At 35.2% G+C, this 27853-nt stretch overlaps 1 long non-coding RNA gene across 2 annotated transcripts; it reads right to left on the minus strand.

Moving 5' to 3' along the window:
• LOC122239596 lies at window positions 1-27455 on the minus strand. 2 transcript variants are annotated; one of them, XR_006218827.1, is made up of 6 exons: window positions 27407-27455; window positions 25007-25157; window positions 23029-23136; window positions 1998-2069; window positions 842-1026; window positions 1-74 (listed from the first exon to the last, which is right to left on the minus strand). It is a non-coding gene; the product is annotated as an uncharacterized LOC122239596 (long non-coding RNA). The 2 variants fall into 2 exon arrangements; XR_006218828.1 differs by having other exon boundaries at window positions 24984-25157.
• Window positions 27456-27853: the final 398 nt, after the last annotated feature.

The following is a 27853-nucleotide window of genomic DNA, read 5'->3' on the forward strand; positions in this document are numbered from 1 at the left end:
AGAAGAGTTAGAGATTTCTTGCCAGCTGTGGTCAGACAGGATTCATTGATGAAATGGAGAAAGTAAGATAGCTCCTAGAGAAGGGGGAGACAATGAGTATTATTACTCTTTGCATTCTCTGTTATTTTGAAAGTAAATATTAAGGGTTATTCTTAAATGGCAACCATATAGGCACTTTTCTCATCTGTTTTATTCACTGCTCAATATTCAGTTCTTAGAAAAATGCCTTGCCTGTGTTAGAAACTTATAGAAACACTAATGAATGAAGAAATGATGGTTAAAGACGTGCATGATTTGTACTATTTGTCTTCAACATTCATTTTTTGCATAGCCCACACATTCATGCAGTATACATTCATACAGAGACAATTTCTCATTCACTGAATTGGGTCTTTCATATGGTTCCTGGCCCTGAGAAAAAGGACTTGATGTCAGCATGACACTACAGGGACTTTTTTTTTTTTTTAATGTTTACTTATTTTTGAGAGACAGAGAGAGAGAAAGAGAGAAAGAGGGAGAGAGACAGCCCATGAGTGGGGTAAGGGCAGAGAGAGAGGGAGACACAGAATGCAAAGCAGGCTCCAGGCTCCATGCTGTCAGCACAGAGCCTGATGTGGGGCTTGAACTCACGAGCTGTGAGATCATGACCTGAGCTGAAGCTGGATACTTAACCTACTGAGCCACCTAGGCACCCTACAGGGACATTTTTTTAGCCAACTATGAATCTTCCTCAGTTGAACCCAAATATTTCTTATTGTCTTGGATCATGTGGCTTGGATCATGTATACGCATGGAGTGATTTTTTTACCTTATTATATATCCCACTTATTCCCCCACTCACTCTTAACTGTAGGCTCAGGGTTGTGGAGGCCACATAAGTGCTGGTGGCGAAAGGTGCAACAAATCCACTGTTAATAGCAGTGGACACAGCCTTCTTTTATCTTTTTCATAGTGCATACTGAGCTCTGTTGGCAGAGGCTTGAGGGCCAGGGATAGCTTCAACACCCATATAAAATGATACTAGATCTATGGGAAGGAAACAAGAATGGATCAAATTTCTGCAGTTCCCTGGGGCACCTGGTCTTCCTCCTACCTGTTACCCATTCCTGACAACTCCCCATTCTTGTCACCATGTTGCTTGGCAGTAGTGTCCCAACTATTATTATTATAATTAAATAATATGTAATAAATCCTTATATATTATTAGCTGCTGAAACATAATATTTTTTGTTTATATGGGGATAAAACCATCTTGAAGCCATGTATGTTCAACCCTCAATAGTGGAGTTTCAAATATATATTCAGAAATATAGGAGATTGCTTATGTTTTGTTCTTGGACTATAGGATTTACGTCTACTACTAATGATATCTATGCAATTTTCTAGTGAAAACTTTAATTTTTTTAATGTTTATTTATTTTTGGAGAGAGAGAGAGAGAGAGAGAGAGAGTGAGCGAGTGTGTGTGTACGCACATGAGTTGGGGAGGGGCAGAGAGAGATGGAGACACAGAATTGGAAGTAGGCTCCGGGCTCTGAGCTATCATCACAGAACCCCAAGTGGGGCTCAAACTCAGGCGTGGTGAGATCATGACCTGGGCAGAAGTCAGATGCTTAACCAACTGAGCAACCCAGGCACCCCTCTAGTGAAAACTTTTAACTGGGTGAACATAGTCATAATAATAATTTGTGAGAATAGGAAAAATGAAATAAATTAAACTTAGTAACTAGTGGGATGTCTTTAGAAGTATTTGCCATACACATCATGGGGCAGTCAATTTAAAAATATTAATTAAAAGGAATTGCTAATTAAAAGTCTTATACCATTTTAGAAACCTTTTCTCATATAATGAGAGCCACATTTTCACATGGCTTTTTATAACATTTTAATTTTGCTCATGCTTTGTGAATGTAGTGAATCTTACAAGGATCAAAGTGACTCTCACCTTCCTTGGAAGGAAGCTATTAAATTAGATGTTATAACTTATAAATTCACTTACTTGTGCTGAGAGATTCATTCTGTAGAAACGTCCTTCTGTTTCAAAATCTTATTGTTGCAATGATGTAGATTTCTGAAGGGAAAATAAAATGGGCAGCCTGAAAGAAATGCCAGATGGCCAGGCATTGCACAGAGAGATCTGAAGCCAGGTGTAATGCCAAGCAGTGCTTACTAGGATCACAGTGGGGGTAGGAACAAATGAAGGATTGCCCTTAGTCTGAATCTTTTATGTCTATGTTAATTCTAGGGACTTATGAACATTGTAGGCCTGTCCACAGTTGGGAAGATGGGAACTCTACAGTTTTGTTTCCCTATTGGATTCACTCTGGGCCCAGGTAACTTAGAAGCCAGAGAACCTGTAGGTGTAGATATTGACTTGGTGGAATGTTATTATATAGTCAAAGAGTAATCAGTAGGTATCAACTTTTTCACTTTCAGATGTTAGCTAAACCCCTAAAGCCCTGACAAAACTCAGCTCTCAAGGGAATCTCAGATGCTAAGTACTGAATATTTGTTTCCCTTATAAATGCCTATGTTGAAATCCTAACCCCAAAGATGATGATGTTAGAATGTGGGGACTTTGGGAAGTGCTTATGTCATGAGGGAGAGCCCTCATGAATAAGATTAATGTCTTATGAAAGAGTTTCCAGAGAGATCTCAAGCCCTTCCCCTATGGGAGGACACAGTGACAGGTTGCCAGCCAAACCAGGAAACGGGCCCTCACCAAAACATGACCATGCTGATGCTTTGATCTTGGGCTTCCCAGCCTTTAACAGTATGAGAAATAAGTGTTTGTTGTTTTTAAGCCACCCAGACTGCAGTATTTTGTTATGACAGCCTGAATAGACTAAGGCATCAGATAAATTGAGAATATGAATCTAGATTTTTGTTAATAGTGCTAAAGGATTATGAATCAAATGATATCTGGGTAAACCTAGTAAAATACCACAAATCATTCATTCATTCATTCATCCAATAATTATTCACTGGTTCTTAGGAGTACCAGATATTCAACTGGGCCCTGGAAGAGACAAGCAGATTAAAGACATGGTCCTAGTCCTCAAGAACCTTGTGATTTAGGTGAACAAACATTTTTTTTTCCTTGAAATTTTTGTATACACAAAAGAGGGCCATTTATGTGGCCAGTTCTTGGATTTCCCCATGTAGCATACCTATCTATTTGAGCATTTTGTTCGCCAATGTACTAATATACAAATTCTTGACCATTCGTCTACACAATTTAATGTAAGAGGAGGTTTCACAGTTTAGTAGGAGCAGTGTTAGGAATAGTTGGTTGTAAGCTAGACATCCTTCCCACTTCCCCTGCCTAACAACAAAATTACCATTAAGTTATTCAGAAAATGTTTGCAAAAAGACTTTCATAGAACTTATCTCTAGAAAAATAGAATTACATTTACATCAGTGGTGGACTATTGACAAGGTGCTGGTAATCCCTGAAGATTGAGAAGGAAACAAGGCTTTATTTTTATCTCTTTAAGTGATTAAGTTTTCATCAGTACTTTTATGCAGTGTGTGTAGGTGGAGGAAGCCATAAAAGGGACCCAAAACATATACAACAAACAATTTTTGTTGATTGGAAAAATAATGGTAAAGATAGAGTGAAAACAAAACTAAAAGGTTATTAATTAATAAATATTTACTTGGTAACCACTATGGGAAAGACACTGCTGAGCACTGCAGGGGATAGAAAAATGGCCATGGCCTTTGATCCCTACATTCCAGGAGGTTGTAGTCACTGGGTATAGGAGTACAACCAATCTATATAATTGTAGCGCATACCATAATAGGTTAAATGCTTCTATAGCAAAGAGAAAAATAAAAGGATAAAAGGTTCAGGAAAAGAGAGAATCTGGTTGAGTATGTGTTTGGGGCTTAAAAACACTGTTAAGATTAGTGAAATGGGATTTCTGCTGTTTCAGGATGGATGACATTTAAGTCAGCAGACATGGGCCGAGGTGCAGAAGTAGGAAAAAGCACAGTTGAGGAAATGTCCAATAAGTCGGGGAGTTCAGGGCATACTTTGGGGATAAATGGCTGATAAAGCTAGAAAGATAGTATGGAAAAAGGTTACACATATTTATTTATGTTTTTAATCTCTTTTTACCTGTTTTCTTTTTGAAAAGAATCTAAATCTTTCCTCCCATCTTACCTTCCTCTTTTTTTTCTTCTTGAATTTGCAGAGAAAAATGTGTCCTCCAAATAATCATTTTGTTTAATTGTAAGGTTATTAAATGCATTTGATCCAAGTGTCTATTATATGTGATTTTCAAAAGTCACAACAGTGAAATAGTACTCATAAGTCTATAGTGTAGCAAGTCTTAGAAGATCAAAAAAGAGAAAAAAGAATAAAAGCTGAGCTTTAAATGTATGGATATGAAACCAGGTGGTTTTCAATAGCAACATTTTTCCCCATAGACATACAGTTTTGATGCGTTGCCTTTTAACTTCTAGTGGATTAAAGATAAAACCTCAGAGTTGAAACAGATCAGTAATTAGATTTTTCCCAGTCTCTTTACTTTAAGGAAGAAAGCAGGCTACTCTCTATCTCGAGTTACTTTATTTTTGGCTCACCTTATAGTTGTTTGGCTTTGAGACATTTCATGTTTAGATTAAGCATGCCTTTGGGCAAATTTGATTTTTATCAGGGTAATTCCAAAGCATGTTGAATTCACAAAGTTAGAAGTATAAAAGCTTATTTCTGATCACCTTTAATAGGATAATATTGGTGCCTTTTGTTAATTTTTAAAAGTAAGATCTTGGATAGTGTAATTATTATCATTCCATCATAGATTAGTTTTGTTCAAGTGCTTGCTACTTAGAATTATGAAAAACCACAAGTGATTGCTATTGCCAAAACTTGGCTGTTACTTTTGTGGTTAATATTAAACCTGTTTTCAAGTTCAGATTGTATTTACTTTATGTATAAGTCTAATTTTTAAAAAAATTTTTGCATGACAAGAAATTGTCAGTGTGTTTCTAATTCTCAGTTTCCAAAATCAATCATCCACCCTAATTGTGTTCTGGTCACTTATATTAATGATTGTAAAATAACATGTTGAAAATTGTCTTATTTGTTCTATATATAGCCAGGAAAAAAAATCTGTCTGCATGTCAATATGCTCTTAAATTTAAAGTTCCTCCAAACTAAAAAAAAAAAAAAAAAAAAGGAATTGTAATTTTGTATAATTTTAATATGCTTACTTTGTGGCATTTATTACGAAAATAAGTTTGCTTTTATAATAGTCATAATTAATTAAACTTTTATTTAGACATTTCTTTTAACCCTTCCTATGCTACTTAAAATGTATTTCTCTTTTTGTTACTCTACCAGTTAGGTTAGATTTTATAATATTTGGTTTAAACTTATAATAAGAACCTTGAACAGTAATCATATTTTCTTTTATTTTCTGTTTTGATTCAGTGAATAAATTCTTTAATTGTTAAGATGCCACCTCAGCATTATGTTGAAACGAAAAAAATCGGGAATTGTTTACTGTAATTATTAAGCTGCCAATGTCTTTACAAAAAGATGTTTCTGCCCAAATGAGTATTACTGATGTAAATAACATAAAATACACTCAAACTGTTTCCACAGGAGGACAGAACAAAAGTACATCTGCCTTGAATTGATATGAAAAATAATTTAATTGGCAATGTACTTCTCTATACCAAGAAATAGACTCACCAGTCTATAGTATCCATCATGGGAGAGATCAATTAGATGTCTCTTTAACAAAAATATAAAAAAAGAACTGTTTTGCCCCTCAGATGAAATGATTTCCTCTCTGACCAAAAACCAAACCAAAACAAAACAGAAAAAAACAAAACAAAAAAACTGCACAACAAGATGAGTCAATCCAATCTTACACAATTAATACTCTTACCTAAAGAATGGAAGCACCTTATTATGATTGAGTTCCTAGATTGCATTTTTTTTTTTCTCATCAGATTTTAGGTTTGTTCCTGAGGATGGAAAATGCTTAGGTTTGTGTACTTGCCAAAGTATGTACCCAAAGCTATCAGTAGCTCCTTTCTTTGTTCATATGCTAAAATTGGAGTGCTTAAAATTTATAAGGATGGTTTAAATGTTAAAACTAAGCATGCATAGAGATCTAGGCAGATATCCAGTCCATAGACATGGAATAGCTTTTTTTGATGGAGTTTTCTTATTCCATTAATACTCTTGAGTGATTCAGTTCCCTGGAGGCTATCCTTGATGTACTTGTGGAAAGGCTGACATTCTTAGAATTTCAGTCGTACAGTGCAACTGGTATTGTTGGAAAATTACACAGAAGAAACTGTCCTGTTCTATATGGCTAAGCTCTGGTAGATAAATATTTAATGAGTTCCAAAGAATATCAGTCATTAGTATTTATCATTACTGGTATGGAATATAGCTAAATATAGCTGAATACAACTCAGTATTTTTGACAGCACACAATGGGAAAAATAAGCTTTGAGGGTGTTTTGTTTTCTCCTGATTGATTTAAATTCAAAGGTATAGCTTTCTTGTCTGTATCAACATTCCACTGAATACAAAGATTGTTCAGCGAAAGTGCACAAGACCAGCATGTCTAACATCATTCCCTGCTCGGTTGAGAAAATCATGATGCAAAGAGACCTTTGCCCCTAATCTGTATCCTTTGACTTTTGCCAAATTCTTATTCCTAACTATTTCTAGGGCTTATTGGGTAAAATAACACTTAATATTCCTGTTTGATATAGGTGCTTTAACTATGACAATAATTTCTACTTAAATGAATACATGTATTATATGCAAATTTATTGTTGAGTCTCAACACAAAGATTCTATAAAGATTTTGTTTGGACTTAAAAATCTTTATCAAATGGACCCAATGACTTACCAACTGGTTTAGACATTTCATGAAGTAAATCTTCATTACATTTCTAAATAACGATGATTTGAATAATTTTTCCAAGTTAATACATACAAAAGGTACTTTTCCTCACTTCTCATTTAGAGAAGACTTTTTTTAAATTTATAAATGAAAAATTTAATTAATAAGTGGTGATATTTTAGGGCTCATTAGATTATGAATTCTTTCCTTTGCTATGTCATTGTTTATTGGAAAGAATTTAAGTGGAATCATTTGCCTTTATCGTTTGCCTTCTGGTGAGTACACTCTGGCATCCCACCCTAACTTTTAAAGATTTGCTTCATTGTTACTATCTCATAGTGCTTAGCAAGAGGGCATTGTATATAGAATAAATATTGTTAGTGTGAAAAAATCATGTTCAACTGAAACTTTTGTTACACATTTTGGTAATGAATACAGGAGAATGGTGGGCTCAGTTTCGAATATCATACTTGGCTGTTCCAGCCAAATTTTGAAGATTGCTATTTAGACTCTTATCTGAAGTTAACAGTTGAAGGTTCTCCATCTTGTATTATATACTGGTTACACTATGGGAGATTGCCTAGTGTTTAATGGAGAAAGGGCACAATGTATGTTTTGGACATATAATGTTCTGGGCTGCAGTAGTGTTTCTGCCACAGTAGAATAGGGGCAACTCCTTAGAGTAATCTGGTAACATATCAAATCACCAGAATTCTCTTTCTCTTTCTTTCTTTCTTTCTTTCTTTCTTTCTTTCTTTCTTTCTTTCTTTCTGTGTGTTCATTGAGTTGGAAATTTCAGCTAAAGTGACTTTCATGCAGTTGGATAATTATCCTGTTAGTATCTTGTTTACTACTGTGTGTAGCATAGATCTCTTGGATATTATAGCAATTTTCAATGTAGAATGTGAGAAAACTAAATAATAGTACTTTAAATAAAGGTAGGTCTTGATGTGTGAGCACTTATAGTATTTAGTGTAGCAAATAATATCTTTGCTTTATACTATTTGATAAGGCTTTTCAATTTGTCATATCTTCCACATCACTATAAGAAGGGCTTTCATGATACCTTCTCTCTCTCCCTCTTTCTCCCCCTCTTTCTCGTTCTTTCTCTCTGTTGTTGTTATTTTCCTCTGAGTATCTTAGGAAACTTGGCTTAAAAATAATAAGTAACAAAATCATTTAGCTTATTAAGATATGTGGAAAGGGAGTTTCAATTTTAATCTCAATGGCTGCTAAATCAATAATTAAAAACACACTGAAATTAAAGGGAAAAGCATTTAAGTGAATGAGCCCAGTTCTTTCTTGAATAGGACAAGCCCTTTAAATATGGTAATTGGTTGTATAAGGTTTGTTTTTAGCTTTGAAAACTAACTTTGTGCTTTTTTGTCTCCATGCTATTTCTTGGGGAGACTGAATATTGTTATGAACTCAAAAATAGATTTATATAAAAAATTGTCACAGATAATAGTTAGTCAATTGAATTCTGTCCTATTAGTACAGTGGGAAGAACAGAATTATATTTCTTTGGTGTTCCACATAAAAACACTTTGTTTCTTTGAGCACTGTGGAGCCAATGGGATTCAGCTTTTGCATACAAGTGAGTTAACCACAATGCTTATTGAAAACAGCTTGCTCAGGCTGCTGTCAGGTCTTGCAACCAATATAAATGCCTTGCAGGCAGATATAAATGCAGCCCATGCATTAAAAAAAATATTAAAACACTTACTGGCACAAGCTTATAGATGGTATTCAAGTTTCATTCAGGCTCTGGTATCTGAAAGTCTCTTATGACTTTCCTATTTCCTTTTGCTTCAGGACATTGAAATAAGCCTGACTCAGAGACAAGATATGCATATTTATATGTGTTTTATAAGAACAACTAACCTTGAAAAAATGCAGAATATACTCAGAGAGGGCTGAATTATGCTTACTTTTCAAATTCCCAATAGTCCTTTATTTTCTGAACAGTGATTTAAAGTCCTTGTGAGTGAAGAGCTTTGAAAGGGGCATTTATTAATGTGCTCAATATATTTATTTATGACCAAATGTATTTTAAAAACAGCATGTGTCCTAGATTTGGAAAATGTTGTTAGGATTCTTTAGTGTCATTTTACTTGCTTTGGAAGACTTATAGTCTCAGTAAGTATTTTAATTTTGACTGGAGAAAAAGGAGGAAAGATGAAAAAAGGAAACCCACTAAAGTGTTTTTAGTGTATAGTTGTTTATTCAGAATTCTCATTACCAGAAGTCTCAAATAGCATTTCTGTAAATCACACATGCAGTGATAATTGATTTTTATAATGGTAAGTTTTAGTTATTGCTACATATTGAAGAGCCTCTGAATCATTAAAGAAACATTATGATTAGATTAGTTTTAGTATCAAGTGTTTAACATTACATCTCCTTTCAGGGTACAATATATCATTCACAGAGATACAAATTTGCCTTTCAAATTCTGCACATGCCTGGGAAAGCTGTGCGGGGCTGGTTAAACATCCCTTACGTTAGCACATGCTACATTGAAAAGGACCCTCTTCTCTCTCTCAAATGGTTTCATCAGTGTCATAATATTTAGAAACATGGACCTGGAAGGTAACTGAGCCCATCTTGATTATATCTGATTTTAAGAAACCAGGTCCTTTGGCCCTGTTTGGACTGTCTTCTGCATTGGTCTCCCACACATCTGCCTCCCTCGCCTTCTTCCTTCCCCAATGCATCCTTCCAGAACTTTGGCAAGATAATATTTCTAAAATATACTTTCATTTGTGTCACACTTCTGTTCATGAACCTTCCATGTGTTCCTTCTCTCCTCCCCTTCCTCGCCCCATTTCAATCTCTTTTCTGGTTAGCACTTAGGTTTGAGATAGTAGTCAATGGAGGATAGAAAAGAGTGTCAAGAGGGAAAAACAAAAACCTGAGATAAAAAAAGAGAAGGTGAAACAACTAAAAGATAAACTTGGGTTCTCAGACACTTAGGATAAATGATTTATAATGTATATACTTAGTGTGTACTATGCTGCAAGTTAGAAATATTGTTTTGAGATCCTCAAGATGGTTTTATCTAGTTTAGAGTATGACCTGTGCTATTTCCTTTGTTAGAAATTATGGATTTTTTTTACTGCTTTGGAAACCAATGAATGACGATCCAGTTAACATGTATCTCTAATATTATTGGCATGTTAATTTTCACTGATGCATAATTACATCTGATATCTAGAAAATATAAGATAGTCTGACAAACTATCATCTAGAATTAGGCTGGGAAGGATCATTTCACTCTTAGGCCCCCATGTGACTGTGGCCCACGCATAAATAGATAAATAATAGATTCTGAAGGGAGGTCTGAGTTGGGCAAGACAAAATTGTGAGATGGGGGTTTTCCATTCTCACCACATCTACCTTTCCTTGTACACCATTTCACTTTACTTTCCATTTTACTCTGTACTGTCTTGTTAGTTCAGACAGGTTTTTGCTTTTCACTTTTTCCCTGCTGCAGCTTCCTCACCTAAACAAGGGAGGTTCAACCTTATTGAATCTTACTTTTTGTTAACTCTGCTTACATTTTAAACCATGTCTATTGTAAAATAAAACATCCCATACAGAAAATCACCCAAATTAAATGTATGGTTTAATGAATTATATTATAAGGTAAGCATCACCCAGGTCAAGAAATAGAACTTTCCCAGCCACCCCAGAAGCCCTTCTATTTGTACCACCCCAGTTATAACCCTTTTCTCCTGCCATTATCCCAACTTTTATAGTAATGACTTCCTTGCATTTTTCTTTTAACAGTTTTGTCGCTAACATATACAGTTTTGAAATTTTGACATGATTTTAAGTCTTTAAAAAAATCTCTATGTTCCTCTTCCATCCCTTTCATTTCCTTATAATGTATCTATTTAAAAAGCTAGGAAATTTGATATGTAGAATTTGCCACTGTCTGGATTTTGATGATGATATCCTTGTGGTACAGTTTAATATGTTTCTTTGTCATGGATATTTCTTGCACATTGGCTACTGAATCCAGAGGGTGGATCTGATTTATGCATGATTCCTTTGACAAGACTATACACAGTATTTGGTATGATTATAGGAAGTACTAGCCTAGTTTTCTCTTTTTGTGATTTTAGTAACCACTGATATTGACTGCCTACATACATAATTTATTGGCAATTATAAATGGTGATTTCTAATTCTACCATTTCTTTTTCTCATTTATTAATTACCATACTTTTATAAAGAGACAGTCCCTCTCATCTCCCATTTGATTACCTAGTGCAACAGTTCATCTAGGAAAAGCTGGATAAATGTTGCTTCCATCCCTTTATTTACTAGTTTTCAAGATAATGAGGTTTTTCTCTGTCATCATTGGAAGGTGACTAATGTTTAAAATATTATTATGATAGATTTCAACTCCTTACAATTTGTATCATTGTTAAAGCTCACATACTATGTGATTAACCTTTCTTAATCTTTATGTTACTATACAGTCATTATTATCTAGCTAGGGATGGCCTTTTCAGTAACTGAATTTATTTTTGATAGACTTAATTCTTTTATTTCCCATTTCCTCCTACAGAATGTAAGTGACTTTATGTAAATATAAGTGCTATAATAAAAGAAACACATGTTTATTGTGAAAAAAATGTTAAAAATTAAAAGACAATAAAATTAACTTACAACTCACCACTCAAAACTAACCACTATCACATTTTGGTAAGTAGCTTTCCAAAATTCTTCATGCATAATATATCAAATTTAAATCTTACTCTTTGTTTTAGTCTATGATATATGATGAATGTATTTTCATGTGAATAAATATAGACCATCTCATTACTTTGAATGTATGGATATAAATTAATGGATATTAAGTTTCTATTTTTCCACCAAAAATAATGCTACTGAATAATTACTTAAAATAATTACTGAAAATACAAATATATATGTATATATTTGTATTAGAGATGCAGTACATTTCCTAGCCCAACCATATATCCTCAGAAAGTTATGAATAAGCAGTGAATATAATACATTACATTAAACCCTCCCCTCAACAACTGGGATACTAATCTAGAGTTTTATAAAGTAGCTTAACCCAAACTGATGAGATAATAGTAGCAATCAGATTTTTTGCTTAATAATTTATTTATTTTTAATTTTTTTCAATGTTTATTTATTTTTGAGAGACAGAGACAGAGCATGAGTAGGGGAGGGGCAGAGAGAGAGACACACACAGAATCCGAAGCAGCCTCCAGGCTCTGAGCTGTCGGCACAGAGCCCGACGTGGGGCTGGAACCCACGAACCGTGAGATCATGCCCTGAGCCGAAGTTGGACACTCAACCGACTGAGCCACCCAGGTGCCCCCAAAATTTAGAATTGTGAACTGATAAACTGTGCTAGTCACTGATCATTTCAGTTGGGGGTTACAGTAGCCATATTTGGCCATGTGAAACCTGAGGTTTACAAAGAAATAGCAAGTCTATTGACCAAAAAAAAAAAAAAAAAAAAAAATAGAGCAGATATACAGAGCACCTACTATGTGCCACTCACTGTTCTAGCTGCTTGGGATACATCAGTGAATGAAACAGTGATTTCTGTTTTCGTGGAACACACATTCTAGAGACAAGAGACAATAAACTATTGGCATTTTAAATGAGCAGTATAGCATATTAGCATCATATGGAAATAAGGAAAAGGAGAGAAGAATAAAGGAGGTAGGAACATAGGTTCTAGAGATGGGTGATGTTGTTCTTATGAAACTAATCGAGAAGCCCGCTGCCCTAGTTCTGGTAACTTTCCAGTTAGTAGTTCCAGTTTGCATGAATCCTGTCTTGTTATACTCATTTACAGTACAGATATAGTATTTATAGTATGCTGACTTTTGTGACATTTAGGTATCCTTCAATAAGTCTCCTTTTTTATTTTAACTAGTTTTAATCTGTTTCTGTTCTTTTCAACTTTGATGAAAACATTCTTATGTACTAATTTACCCGATTACTTTTCTTGGATAATTTCCTATAAATGGATTACTGGATTAATGAGAATTCACCTTCAAATTTCTCAGATACCTTTTGGCTGGATTTGTGCTTTAGTTTCCCAACTTCTGGTAATATTGAGGGGGATGATAAATATCCATGTGACATATGACCCAACATATTATATATCAGAGAGGGTCTGGTCAGGAGCCAGTCCATTTAAGAAGAGAAATTTTGATATAAAGAATTTTTTTTATGAGATAAAAGGTGGGTAACTATTAAAAGAAATTAAAAAAGGGACCCCAAAATCCATAGAGGTAGCATCTGTAGAGTGTGGCTACTAGCCTGAGAGCTGAGGGAAAAGTCAACAAGGAAGGAACTGAGGAGAAGGTCCTGCAAGGCTGAGGTGCAGACCTCTAAGGAGAGGGTGTGGTTGCCACTAGGCCATGCCGCTCACCACTCTGGTGATGAAGGAGCTTGTCTTGAAAACTGAAAGCCACCATTCTTAGGGTGATCCTTTCTGATGGGCACCTACTGCTGAACTGGCAGGAATGCCCCCAGCTTCTGGGACCCCTGAAAGTCCCTTTTTCCTTTTGGACCCTGGCCTTGTCCTTCCAGGACTCTTGAATGGCTGTGTCTCACAGTGAGCCAACTGGCAAAATACAAGCATAGTCTGCAGACGGAAAACAAAGTGGGGTTGAAGCTGGGACACTATATATTAATATCTGCAAATGTGGTCAGTGTATTCTGATTTAAACCCATTAACAGAATAGTTTTGATATAATAGAAAATAAGGCAAAAATCCATTTGCTTTTCTCTACACAAAATGGTCTATTTGGGCTCAATCCCATTTGTTCTGAAGCTATTCTGAGCATGAGAAAAGTTTCTAATATTTTAAAAATTCCTTCTTTGGGCTATAATTCTGCATCACTTTCTGGCAAAGTGATGGGATGGTTTGTTTCATCATTCAGTTTTACCACCCGAGTGAAGACCAGATAGTGCTTGAGTCCAGAGAGAATTTTATTGATTTAAGTTTAATACTGTGTATTAATCTTGCTGTGAACAGCCTTTCCTACTCATCAGATTCCCTATATACTGCTTACAATTATTTTCCATGTATAACTCGCAAGCCTTTTCAAATGCATTTGTCTCATGGGAATCCAAAAGCTCTAGAAACATTATAGTGTGTATTTCAGTGGTTGCAATTTCAAGGTGCAGCAACACCTGGTGAGGCCATCACAATTCATCTTCTGTCTCTTAGGGAATGTAGTAAATTTTCCAACGAACTAGATATTTTTTCTGTATTTATTTCTCTTCTTTTTCCTTCATATTGCACCTGCTTAGCAAATTATACTAATATAAAGAAATAAAATTATTCTAAAATGGTATTTGACTACAACTGTTACTTATATAGGATAGTAATCACTGTTGGCTTTTTTTAAATAAACAAAAGCCTTCCTCTTATTAGCACCCCACATTATATAGTCAGAAGGTAAACTCCCATCATGTCTCACTTAGAACATTATCAGGCTAGCCCACTAAATAGTTGCTTATACTCTATTTTTAGATGCCCCAAAACTGTCCTCCATACTTCCATCTGTGAGGTGTTTCCAAAAGACCTCATCTTGTTCGTATCAGTTTTTCTCCAGGGTTAAACTCCACCCCCTTCTATTGCTCCCCAGTGACCAAGTTCCTTTGCAAGGAGACAGGCCATCCCCAACAGCTCACCCCCTTATATTCTGTATCTCAGTTGCCTGAACCACTGGCTATCTTGCACAAGGGCATACTATTTTTGTGCCTAGTGGGTTTCTACTCATTCTTCCAGACTCAGACTAAGGTTTGTCATAAAAATTCTTTGGAAAGAGTTGTTTATTCTGTGTCACCAGTGTTTTATTCAGTACTCATTCAGACATTTCAAATATTTGAGCACTTACTATGTGCAAGAGAAGAGAATAGAGAGTGATGAGGTAAAAAGATGGCAGTTTTAGGTAGGATGACTGACTTCTCTGAAGTAATGTTGAACAGAGAGCTGAATGAACAGATGGATTGAACCGTGTGGTTGTCTGGGAGAAGAGCATTTCAGGCATAGGGTATAGTAAGTGCAAAGACCCTGAGGCGGGGATGTGCTTTGGTACAGAAGGAGTAACATGGAGAATGACTGACAGGAGAAGAGGGAGAAAGGGGGTGTGGTTAGAGACAAGATTAGATGCTAGGGTAGGATTAAGACAGATCACATAAGACCTTGTAGGCCTTGGTAAAGATGTTGGGTTTTATTCTGATTGAGATGGGATGTGAAATATTGTATAAGAGGATATAGGATTAAGTCCTCCTCCCCCATTTGCTTTTATAGTAGAAAAAGCCAAATCTTTAGAACATAGGACATTTTTCAGGTAAAATTCTTTTCACTTTTGCAGCAAAACCTGCTGGGCAACAATGGGTTAACCTGCTATTTTGCCTTTTGTGGGTAGGAGATATATTTAGGTGAAAGGAAATGATGATTCTTGGAAAAATCAATTTCTTCTTATCAAATCTCTGAAAATGAAAAAAGCTCACAGTTTTTGCAATTCCTTGGAAAATAGTTTTGTATTCAGTAGTGGTGTTTGATCATGTATTAACCTATATTGATCAAATCAAAGTGTTGGAATGGCTCATTGTTTTTTGTTCTGTTTAGTTTCATTTATCACTTTATGTCTGAATACATGGGCTATATTTGTGATTTAAATTACTATTTAAAAATTCATAGTAAAATCTTAACAGAGGCAACAAAAATAGAAACCCAGAAGTATACAATTGTTTTCACTATGGAAAGGACTTTTTTTCAAGAGAAAAAGATCTTTATCATTTTGTATAATGAATTAATGTGCAATTTGCATGACTTTTTTTTTTTTTTACAATTTAATGGGAATTCTAAAAGTAATATAGGATATCAACTGACTTTTTTTTTTTTTAACGTTTATTTATTTTTGAGACAGAGAGAGACAGAGCATGAATGGAGGAGGGTCAGAGAGAGGGAGACACAGAATCCGAAACAGGCTCCAGGCTCTGAGCCGTCAGCACAGAGCCCGACGCGGGGCTCGAACCCACGGACAGTGAGATCATGACCTGAGCCGAAGTCGGATGCTTAGCCGACTGAGCCACCCAGGCGCCCCTCAACTGACTTTTAAAAATAAAAAGGATACTTTAAAATCATGGACAACCTTAGGATTAAAATCCAACTATATGTTAGAAATTATGTGTGAAGGTCAGGGATGTGGGAATCTCAGTCTCAAACTATAGTGCTTTAGTTTATCCAGTCAAATTTGATATGGTTATGCCATCCACTTTATATCATGTGGCCCATTCCAGTTTTGATATGAATTTCAGAAGTGCAGTACCAACTCTGACACTGGAGTCTTCCTCTGAAGAGCTGTATTTACTTCTTTTTAATAACTGAGGATTTTACATGACTTAACATCTAACCCTTCCATGCAAATGGATCAATAAGAATTTTAGTTTCAACAACATTTAAATAACAACCAAAAAAGAGTTCAACTACATAAAACTGTACCAAAGAGATATGAAGTGCATTAGAATCCAATGGGCAAAATGGGTGAAGGGGAGTGGAATATATAGGTTTGGAATGAATGTCATAGGAATAAAAGGCATGGCACAAGGAATACAGTCAATGATATTGTATGTCAATACAATGAGTCAGTAGCAATGCATAGTGACACATGGTAGCTATGCTTGTGGTGAGCACAGCATAATGTATAAACTTGTGGAGCTACCGTATTATACACCTGAAACTACTATAACATTGTGTGTCAGCTATACTCAAATAAAACAAATTTAATGTATTATAAGGAAAAAAGTAAGGCTCCAGTTGTATATATACAGCATAAAGCAACTATGTTTAACAAAAAACTTCTGTGAATAATGGTAGTAATGTTGATGATGATAATAATAGAAGAAAAAAAAGAATCCAATGGGAGCACAGATTTTGTACATGCTCACGTTTCCACTCCCCCAGATCTTATACTCAGTGCAAAAAGGTAGTGATAGAAAGGGTCTCCCTGTATGTTTGAAAGCAATCACACCAGAAAAGGAGAAGGAGGATGAACCAGAATGAAACTTTCTCTAAAAATATTTTTAAAAGTTGCCCTTCCCTACACTTATCATATATTAGATGTAGGTTATTTAGTTTTGGATACTTGGTGTTTTGTCAAAAAATAGAATATTTTTGTTCTTTTAAAGTCTCATATTTAAGGCTTTGTGTTTCCCAGAATTTCATTTGAGTTCCAGAAGATATTAAATATAAAACTAGATTTTTTAAAAAGTTGCTGAATTAGTGTCCCATCCACATCCAAGTTAGACAAAGCTCACATGATCCAAAAAACAAAAAAACATTTCATTGACAGTTCTTTCTGACATTCTTTAGGGATGTGTGTGTGTGTGTGTGTGTGTTCTAAAACAACCAAAGAACTTAATATTAAAGAAATAGCAATGATTTGTGATTTAGCCCATACACTCAGAGTGATAACTTTTGCATAAAGAATAGGGCAGTGAATTTGGCCAGAGAGAAGGACTAACAGAGGGAAAAAGCCTGTGTTCAGTACACTTTGATGTATCTCAGCTACCTGGTCAAGCTATGTGCAAGAGTCCTAGGAGTTCCAGATCATTGTTAACCAGCTGTAAGAATATTCCCAGGAAAAGTATCCTGCCTGAATGCTTTTGTTGTGACACGTTCTAATCCTAGTGTGCCACACTTTGTTCTGGCCTCAAAGTACTTGGGATAGTTTCTGGAAGATCTTGGGGATAGAAAACACTGTGCTGGGATGGTGGCATTAGGGGAGGAGGTGGAAGATAGGACCTGTTTGGGAATTTTGTATCCCGGGGCATATTTTACTAAATGTTAGTCCCCACTTCCCATTATTGTAGTCAAGGAAGACAGGACAAGAGATTCAGAAAAATTAAAAATGCACAAGCAAGTGTTCTCACAAAGAGGCAGTTAAAAGTCAGGATCCGTGGAAACCAGGATTGGGAAATTCTTTAAAAAAGAAATTACAATAATCTTGTAAGAGAATGAGTAAGAAGATGCAGGAATGGGATTAATTTTAAAAAAGAGAGAAATAGGGTAGATGAACAAATATCCAATTTTCTTCCCACTAGGTAAAGCGTTTAAGGCCATTTTTCACATTTTCTGACAGAAAAATGTGTCTGTGATATTACAGCCCCTAACACGGGCAATGTTCAGACTTTCTGATTCTGCATTTTCTGAACATTGATGGTTCCTTCACACGGCTCGCCCCTTTAGAGATGAGCATTTCTCCTGCTCATCAACCTGGCAGGGCTTGGAGGTTATTAACACCGGCCTACTTTCAAAGTCCTGAGCTGAAGCCCCAGGGTATCCAGTTGTATAGTGAAACCCAGACAGGAGGAATGGCAGTCTTTCTGTCTCTTGATGGGGAAGAAATCATCCCCGTTAATTAAATGAAGAGTTTGAGCGGTGCTTGGAGACTTGTCTGTAGCACTCCTGTGGAAAGAGTTTTCTTTGTCATGTCTTTGGAAGTTAAGCCTCCAGTTCAAGCTTTTCATTTGTGAATTAGAATTTGAACTTTTTTTTTCATTAAGGCAAATAAAATCCTTGCACTCAAATTTCTAAGTATAAATAAAAATCATAGATCTCAAATGTAAATTTGGACCATTGACCACTCTACTCTTTTAATTATAGCTCTAAGGAAGTGGGTTAGAGATTGAATGCAGTAACATATATCATAGTTAAAAGCTCAGGTTTTCACTGGATTTTTAACTGTCATTTGTGTGATCTCTCCTTTATCATATGCTACAAATACTGGGGGTTGAAAATGGTGTCTGCAGTTACCTAGGGCGCCAGCCCCTGGGCCTAGTGTTCCTTTAGTCTGTGAGTTGCTATAGAGTTGCTGGCTTGTTTCTAGTGAATTACCATTTTGCACATTAAGGACAATGCAAGGGCAGCTCTGGGATACCAAAGTAAGTCTTATACCGTTTGCTAAATAATGGGAAAAGCTTGTATTTTGGAGCCAAACCTGATTTCTGCCTGGCCTCTTTCTAGATGTGTGGACCGTAGGAAGTTCACTTATTTCTTCAACCCTTATTATAAATATGAGAATTTTGTACACTGCTTGTGTCATCTGAGATACTGCCAGGCACTTGATGGGAAATTTTTAAATAATAGCTACTTTACTATTTAGGCATTAATTAATAAAATATTGTCACTTTGAATCTTTTCTTAGAATTGAAGTCATCTAACATTTACATACATCTTCATTCTCTACTCAGCTACTTAAGGATCCAGCATTTGGGAGAGATGGGTTGACTGTGTCTTCAAATTATTTGCCTGCAAGTTTTCAGAGAGAAGGCATTATGTTGCATTTTGAGCACTCATTATTTCCAAGGTCATCTTCTCAAACCACCTCCTTGTCCCCAGTACCGTTCTTACTAGGGAGAACTACATATGTTGCAATTTGATTTTTCTTTGCACTGTCCTAGCTATTGCATGAAATTTTCCTGACTTCTTATTCTTCATCCTCTACCTCAGATCTCAATACAAACATATGTATACCACCCCTATACCACTTACACAGGAGACTGACAATGTCTCTCCTTCATAGTCTCTTTTTTTAAAAAAAATTTTTAATGCTTATTTATTTTTGAGAGAGAGAGAGAGAGATTGACAGAGAGAGAGAGAGAGAGAGAGAGAGAGAGAGAGGCAGGGCACATGTGGGGGAAGGGACAAGAGAAGGAGAGACACAGAATCTGAAGCAGGCTCCAGGCTCTGGACTGTCAGCACAGAGCCCAGTGCAGGGCTTGAACTCACAAACTGCGAGATCATGACCTGAGCTGAAGTCGGACGCTTAACCAACTGAGCCACCCAGGCACCCCCATAGTCTCTTTCTAACTGAGCCTTCTGTTGCCTTTAGTGTCCCTAAGTTAAACTCATTCTCCCCTTACTGTTGTCACCTGCATTGTTATAAACGTAATTGTTCAAGGTCACATAAGTTTATCTCTTTAATAGCCTCTAATTCTTCAAGCTATTCTATAACTTGGATCCTGCCAGAGACTTTTAAAGTTTCCAGGTTTCTGTCCACCTGAATATTTAAAATACATGAAACAAAAATTTCAAACAGAAATACACTGAAGATCCTTCATATTAAAGTCATTTGTTTCTGATGTTGCAATTGGGTATCATTCTTCAACTAAGTAAATATATACGTAAAGATGCCTGTTTCTGTAGTGCTCTAAAAATAGAATAAAATTAACAAGGAAATAAATTCTAGTCATTGACCAGATTTTAGAGAGGGTTTGTAAAAAGCAGGGGTTGTCAAACTACAGCATATCAAATCTGTTCCACTGTCTCTGTGTCTCTGTAAGGCCTGCAACCCAAGAATATTTTCTTACATTTTCAAATGGTTGAAAAACATCAAAAGTAGAATAATATACATATATATGTGTACACACACACACACACACACACACATATATGTATATTATTCTATAATATACCATGAACTCACAAACTCTGAGATCATGACCTAAGCTGAAGTCAAACACTTAACCAACTGAGCCACCCAGGCACCCAGTCACTATATCTTTAAATCTATAATTTCCCTGTCCTTTTTTCTCTGTGAAATATTTGTTGAAGAAGCCAGAGCATTTGCCCTGTAGACTTTCTGGCATTATTTATTTTGCTGATTGCACCACACTTGTGTTATCTAACATGTTCCTTTGTCTCCTGTATTTAGTATGAAAGCTATTTGGAGATAGAGGATTGATCAAATATATGCTCGATTTAGGACAAGAATACTTAATAGGAGGATCCATCAGGAGGCAAATTAATATTTTGTGTCTTTCTTTTTATAATTTAGAGGCCTTGATGATCATTGCCCAGATCCATTATTTCATTAGGGTGACATTATAATTCCATCCTTCCTTTTTAATTTATTAGCTGAAAAACTTCTATAAAGGGAAGCTTCTCATCTTCTCACATACACATACATATTAAACATACTTCTTTGATCATATTTTCAATCATTTGCAGTTACTATTATTGTTGCTTAAAATACTCCACTTTTAAAAACTACTTCATTTTTTAGATAGTGGGAATTTAGCTACAAAATTTTAAACATATTTTTAAAAGATTATCTTAATTTATGTCCCAAGAATTTGTGTCTGGTTTTATTTAAAGTTTACTTTAAGGGGAGGCTGGGTGGTTAAGCATCCAACTCTTGATTTTGGCTCAGGTCATCATCTTATGGTTCATGAGACTGAGCCCTGCACTGGGCTCTGCGCTGATAGCACAAAGCCTACTTGGGATTCTCTTTCCCTTTCTCTGCTTCTCCTCAACTTGTGGGCACATGCATGCATTTTCTCTCAAAATAAATAACCTTAAATTTAAAAAAAAAGAGTTAAAAACGTTTAGTTTAATGCTTTTTCTTTATACATGCAGCGAATTCTGAGTGCAAATAATTAAACCTTGCAATGTGAGTTTTGTGCTAGAGATGTCAGCCTCCACCCTTCTTCTAAGGGCAACCCTTCTTGAGTCCTATGATCACATCACGTGGGGTGAGGCTCTTGCTTGTCTCTGCCACCTCACCATTTCTTTTCTTATTTAATGTAGCTTAAATGAGTTGTCTGCAACCAGAAAAGGCTAAGATAAACAGAAATGTTCATGTTAATAAACTGTAGATTGAAAATAAAGAGATTTGGTTCTTGCTGTGACTCTAGCACTAGGGTACAAGTTGTCAAATTGGTCTAAATCAGCATTTTCCCCAGTGATATCCCTCAAAACCATAATTCTGTGGGATCCTTTGCACAAGAGTTTCTTGCTCACATCAATTTGGGAAATAGTGCCTATAATTTTCATGTCTTCTATGTCACTAGGCCTGTTAGCATAAAAGGCTCTGAGAATTTTACAGGAAAGAAATCCATTTAACTTGGTGTTAAGTGTGTGGTTTCCTAAGTCTACCTGGCCACAAAATCATTAACACTACTATCTTGTGCCTTGGAGTTGCGAGGTGCACCCTGTGGGAAATGTTAGAATAGCTAATGTCCAGGTCCTCCTTAATTCTCCAAGTTAGATTGTCCTGAAAAAATGTGTCAGAAATCAAATTTTTTTCTTCCGTATGGAACCTGCCCTCTTTCTTTTGTCTTCTTTGGCTCAATCAGTGAAGCTGACTTTATCTCATCCCCCAAATTACCCAGGTAAAAACTATTCTTGGACATCACACTTAGGTTGGATATGAATTTTGGTTGTAATCATTTTCTGAAGAGGCCCAGAGAAAAAGAGGGATGGCTTTGCCAAAGTAGACAAAAGGAAACTCTTAGGAAGACTAGTGGAGTATTGGAGTATTAGATAATTAACTTAGAAAAATGGGAATTTGAAGTTCTACAAAATAAAGATTGAAACCTAAAACAGGGCGGTCATTGTGAAAATAGCAAATGGAAGTTACTCCTCATCAGCTGGGAGAATTTTCATTCCAGCACACATATTTAGCATCACCAGGGCTTTTGGTTTATGGACCTGTGAACATCTAGCACTCACTCTGCCACTAAATGGGTCACCCTCAGTAAATCATATGGGCCACAGCTTCTTTATGTGCAAAGTGAGAGTGTTTCACTAGATGATCCCCAAGGTCCCCTTCTGTTCTAAATCAGTGATCCTAAGAAATGTGTTTCAAAAGCATCTGTACTTTATATACTCTTGGTGTATGGAGAAACGAAGTAAAAAAGACTTTCCTCCTTTTCAAGTGTATTTATGTTGTCAAGCTTAAAAGATGGGCTGGAACTTTCTTGAATATAGTGGTAATGTGCTTGGTGAAAATAGTGTGGTTTTGGAAAAGGAGTTCAGAATTAAAAGAAAAATATGATAGAGCTCTAGAAATCATTTTTTCTCTCAAATATGCAAATGAACAAATAATTTGAAGTGATTATTAGCATCAGGGTGATACAGCAAATATTCTGAATATAAATAACTGATTATTTGCAGAAATTGTTAAAAACAGAAAAAATAAGAATAGGCAATAGCAGGGAAAGAACATGGACTCTGGGACAAGTAGAGCATTTGAGATAGGTTTTTACAATGTGAAAAAGACCTTATGGGCAGGCTGGGACATCATTTCAGATTTTTATTTTCAATTCCCAGCATGTTCTTTTACTAACCTTTTTCTTTTTAATTGCATTCTCATTTTATCCAAGCCAATAGCTTCAGAATTACTGTGCTTTTCGTTTCATGCAGTCAGTTTGCAAATAGAGCATGTCTGGGTTCTTCTGTGGCAAAGAGAATTAGGGAAAAAAAAAGTTAGCTTTGATTCTGTAACAAAATGCCTGTAAACACAGCAAAACTTAATCATGGTCGTACTCTAAGTGGCCTTATGAAGCTATCTGCTCATGACTGTGCCCAAAGTAAAGCTTTAAAGCTCCCTGAAAATATTTGCTAGCCGGAAGCCATCAAAGGTAAATGACCTTAATGTATACTTCTAGTGGAGAACTAGATACTTTAGTGAACTCCAGGAAACAAAAGTAGACAATGTATTCAATGGCAGTGCATAGAGCAACCAAGTTTTTACTTCTCACCTCAGGCCTGCAAAGCTATTGCACAAAGCAGCCATGAGTAGTGTCCACTTTTAATATGGTATTTGCAATTCAAATGTTTTTCTTCCTCAATTTTAATCTGCAATTGCAAACACTGTATTCCGCTTTTGCTTGTCATATCCTTGGGGCTTTGTTCTGCCAAATTGTTAGCTCACTACTTTTCATGGTAATTTATAGAACCCAGTTCACTTTGTGTCACCACAGGTTATAAATGAAAATGGAAACAATTTGCTCTTAAGAAATCTTTCTGAAACAAAATGCAAATAACATACTGAAACAAACTAAAGGTATTTAAAAGAGCAGTGCAATGTAATTATAGGGGTTATATTACAACAAACATTTTCTTGGTCTCTCTCTCTCTCTCTCTCTCTCTCTCTGTCTGTCAGAGGATATCTTTCTTTCTGTATTGAAATTAAGATACTTTCTCTTAGGAACTTTTTAACTACTTGTTTTTCCCAATTAGTTAAGTTAAAAACTCTGGACTGTGGTGGGAGTGGAAGGGGTGGTCTTGGAGTTATTCCTGAGGGTTTGCAAATCTATCTGTATACTAAGCACTGTTGCTACACTGAATAACCTGTTTTTCACAACCTGTTTCTCACATTATTGGACCACTTATATCCTTCCTTCCTTCCTTTCTTCCTTCCTTCCTTCTTTTCTTTTTCTTTCTTTTTCTTTCTTTCTTTCTTTCTTTCTTTCTTTCTTTCTTTCTTTCTTTCTTTCTTTCTTTTTTTCTTTCTTAAGTACTCTCCACATCCAACATGGGGTTTGAACTCACAACCTGAGATCAAGAGTCGCATGCTTTATTGACTGAGCCAGCCAGGGACCCCTATTTTTAAATATAACAGAAGTTGTGATTGAATTTCTTGAAATCTAAAATGAAATCATGGAACATTTTTTCCAATTATGAATTTTCTTGACAGATTATCAAAGAAGTATCACTGTAACAAGTGAGTATTTTACATGTAAATCTAAAAAGGAGTTTCTCAGGCTCCTCGTTGTGAACCCACTTCTCTGTCCAATATGTTGAATAATAGAATTAAATTGGTCATTGAAAAGAATCACTATGAGTTTCAAATATGATTCTTTTAGAGCAGGGTTTCTTAATCATGAACTCATGGATCCCTGGAAATTACTTTTAAACTTGCATATATATATATATATTGCATATAAATATATATTGCATATAAAATTGCATATATATATATATAATTTTTTTTCTGAAGAGAGAATCCAGAGCAGTGTTCATCCAATTAATAAAAGTGTCTGTGACCATAACAAGATTGGGAACTACTGTAGGTGGTAAAGAGATAACCTGAAAAGAGTTTATTTTAAATTTCCTTAGAATGAACTATATTTTGAAAAGATGAAAAAAATTCTAAGTCAGCAATTAAGAAAAGCTTTTGTAGGAGAGAGTGATATATTTCAACAATAAATTGAATATACTTTGGCAATTATCTACAGTAAAGGAAAATTCAGGTATACTGTATTATTCATTCTTTCAGAGAACAATTGCCATCACTAACCTGTGTTTTTATAATTAACTCACTTTTATTTTTCCCTCTGTGTTTGTAGAAAGCTATCCTTTACTGGAAGAAATACTTCAGACTAGAAATTGAGAGGCTGGTTTTAACATTTTCTCTTCCATTGCTTGATTATCCTTTGGCAGAGCAGATTGTGATGCTTATTTTAAAAATGGTCTATTAATGAAAAATAAATTTTATTAGTTATCTGACTTTGAACAAACAAGACAATCAGGTAACTGACTGCTAGAAATGTTTTTCTTTAAACTAGTCATACTGGTAGCAAGTAATTATGAATTTAATTTCCCTTTCCTTCAATATTTCTACCCATGAAACAAATTTAAACATCTATTGTCATTTGGTTAATGGAAATGCTAAAAACATGGATACTATTTGTAGACACATAAAACTCAGAAAATTGAAATATGCTTATTTCCTAGAAAATTCAGACTAAGTTATCAGAAAATACAAAGCATGTAGGCCACATGTTTATTTCCACACTCTCTTCTTCATGGTTTATGTACCTTGGATTCCAGACCTACACCTCTAGTCTCAAATAATCTGGTAATGTAATTTGGGGCATAGTGGATTGTCTTTTTATAGTACCCATGTACTGGTGTTCATATTAAAATATGTACAGACACGTTTTATTTTTAAACATTTGTCAAGATTTTGCTATGTCCAACAACCAAATAATATGCCCTCAGCTTTCACCTACAGAATTCTTCAACAATATTCCATCTTTAGGAACACATACATCCCGAACTGGAACCATATATTGACATTTCAGCAATGACTTTTGACTAATCAGCTAGATTGTTTTCTATTTTAAAATACTTTATTGTAGGGGCACCTGGGTGGCTCAGTTGGTTAAGTGTCTGACTTTGGCTCAGGTCATGATCTCCTGGTTCATGGGTTTGGATCCTGCATCGGGCTCTGTGCCGACAGCTCAGAGCCTGGAGCCTGCTTTAGATTCTGTATCTCCCTCTCTTTCTGCCCCTCCCCTGCTCATACTCTGTCTCTCAAAAAGAATAAAAATGTAAAAAAAATTTAAATAATTTTTTATAATAAAATTTGCCTACAGTGAAATGCATATATTTTATATGTATAATTCAATGAGTTTTCACTAATGTAAATACAAATATACACACATATAAACAACTCTCAATCCAAATATAGAACATTTTGGGCTACCTGGGTGGCTCAGTTGGTTGAGCATTTGACTCTTGATTTTGGCTCAGGTCATGATCCCAGGGTTGTAGGATTGATCCCTGTGTCTGGCTCTGCACTGAGCATGAAGCCGAGATTCTCTCTCTCTCCCTCTGTCCCTCTCCCCTGCTTGCAGATGCCCTCTCTCTCTCTCTCTCATAAAACAAATGAAACACAAATATAGAATATTTTAATCTCTGCAAAAAGTTTCCTGTACAACTACCTCATAGGTGACTGCGTTCTGATTTCTATCACTATACATTGGTTTGAATTGTACACAAACTTTATGTAGACAAAGTTAAATAATATGTACTGTTTTTATGTCTGGCCTTCTTCATATGCATATGTTTTTAAAATTTGTCCTGTTGTTTCTATCAGTAATGCATCCCTTATTTTTGTACCAAAATATTTATCTACTCTACTACTGATGGATGTTTGGATTGTTAGCAGTTTTTGGCTACTCTGAATAAAACTACTATAAACACTTTATACAAGTCTTTGAGTAAATATATATTTTCACTTTTCCTGAGTAAATACTCAGGAGTAGATATGCTCAATTGTAAAGTACATATATGTTTAACTTTATAGGAACTGCCAAGAAGTTCTTTCATTGTATCATTTTACATCCCATTAACAATGGGAATTCCAGTGATTCTGTATCCTCACCAACATTTGAAGTTGTTAGTCTTTTTAATTTTAACTACTATAGTGACTGTGAAATAGTATTATTACTAGGCTTTAATTTGTAATTTTTTGATAACTAAAGATACTGAATACTTTTGTAATATGCTTTTGATTTCTGCTTGGGGGTAGTCTTTTCCCCATGTAAAAATTTGGGCTTCCCTTTATTATTAATTTGTAGCAATTTTTAAAAATATATTTTGGCTATTTTCTGGTGTGTGTGTGTGTGTGTGTGTGTGTGTGTGTGTGGCTTAACTTGTCTTTTTTTAAAACGCATTTTTAGAAACACATACCTTTTCAATTTTGATGAAGTCTAATTTATCATTTTGTTTCTTTTATGGCTAGTGCTTTTTGTATACTATGTAAGAGTTGTTGCCTCCCTCAAGACTGTGAACATATTCTCTCATGATTTTTTAGCTTTTATCTTTTGGTCTATGATCTGATTTAAATTAAGATTGTCATGAATTGAAGTAGCTTGCATTTTGGTTAGTTGTTCCAGCACCATTTATTGAGAAGATTCTCCTTTCTTTACTCACCATAAATGTGTTGGTCTATTTCTTGAATCTCTTTTCTACTGATCTTTTCTTCTAAGCTTTGCCAATGCCACACTATCTTGAGTATTGTGACTTCATAGTAAGTTTTGAAATCAGATTGTAAGCCTTCCAACTTTACTTTTCTTAGTTTTTTTTTCTATCTCAAGTTCTTAGACTCGTCTTGTAAGTTTATATAAGAAAAACTGCTGGGATTTTATCAAAATTGTATTGAATCTAGATGATTTGGGGAGAAATTACATTGTTTCAATGTTGTTTCTTTCAGTCTATAAGCATGGCATATCTTTCCATTTATTTAGGTCTTTATTAATATCTTTAAAATGTTTTATAATTCAGTGTGCAGGTATTTTATAGCATTAGTTATTGAAAATGAAACTGTTTTTAAATTTTGTTTTTAATTGTCTGCTGTTAGTACAATTGTTTATTTTCTGT

This window comes from Panthera tigris, chromosome B3 (genome assembly GCF_018350195.1).
Source record: "Panthera tigris isolate Pti1 chromosome B3, P.tigris_Pti1_mat1.1, whole genome shotgun sequence".
In the NCBI taxonomy this organism is placed as follows: domain Eukaryota; kingdom Metazoa; phylum Chordata; class Mammalia; order Carnivora; family Felidae; genus Panthera; species Panthera tigris.